This window comes from Lycium ferocissimum, chromosome 10, assembly GCF_029784015.1.
Source record: "Lycium ferocissimum isolate CSIRO_LF1 chromosome 10, AGI_CSIRO_Lferr_CH_V1, whole genome shotgun sequence".
Classification (NCBI taxonomy): Eukaryota; Viridiplantae; Streptophyta; class Magnoliopsida; order Solanales; family Solanaceae; genus Lycium; species Lycium ferocissimum.
In genome coordinates this window covers 22,505,252-22,505,556 of record NC_081351.1, presented here as the reverse complement: position 1 = coordinate 22,505,556, position 305 = coordinate 22,505,252, and positions in this window count along the sequence as shown.

Sequence of the window (305 nt, the reverse complement as noted above, 5' to 3'; positions counted from 1 at the left end):
ACGATCGCTCCAAATATGTCTCCAAAACAACTAAAAAAATTATGTTGCCATCTTTCTTCGGGGAGTACCAAGGTGAGGGAGGAGAGGGTCTGGAAGAGCCGAGAGAAGGGGACGTCCCATGAAAAAGATGATAGGTGGCCAGCACAATTTCCTTCCTTTTACTTTTTGTTTTTTCTTTTATTATTTTTCTTCATTATTTTAAACAAAAATTTTCTGTCAAAGCTTGGTGGCTTTTTTTCATTAGATGTTTTGTCAAAATGTTGAGCATGAGTGGCACACATTTGTTTTGTTTTTTCATTCAGTCA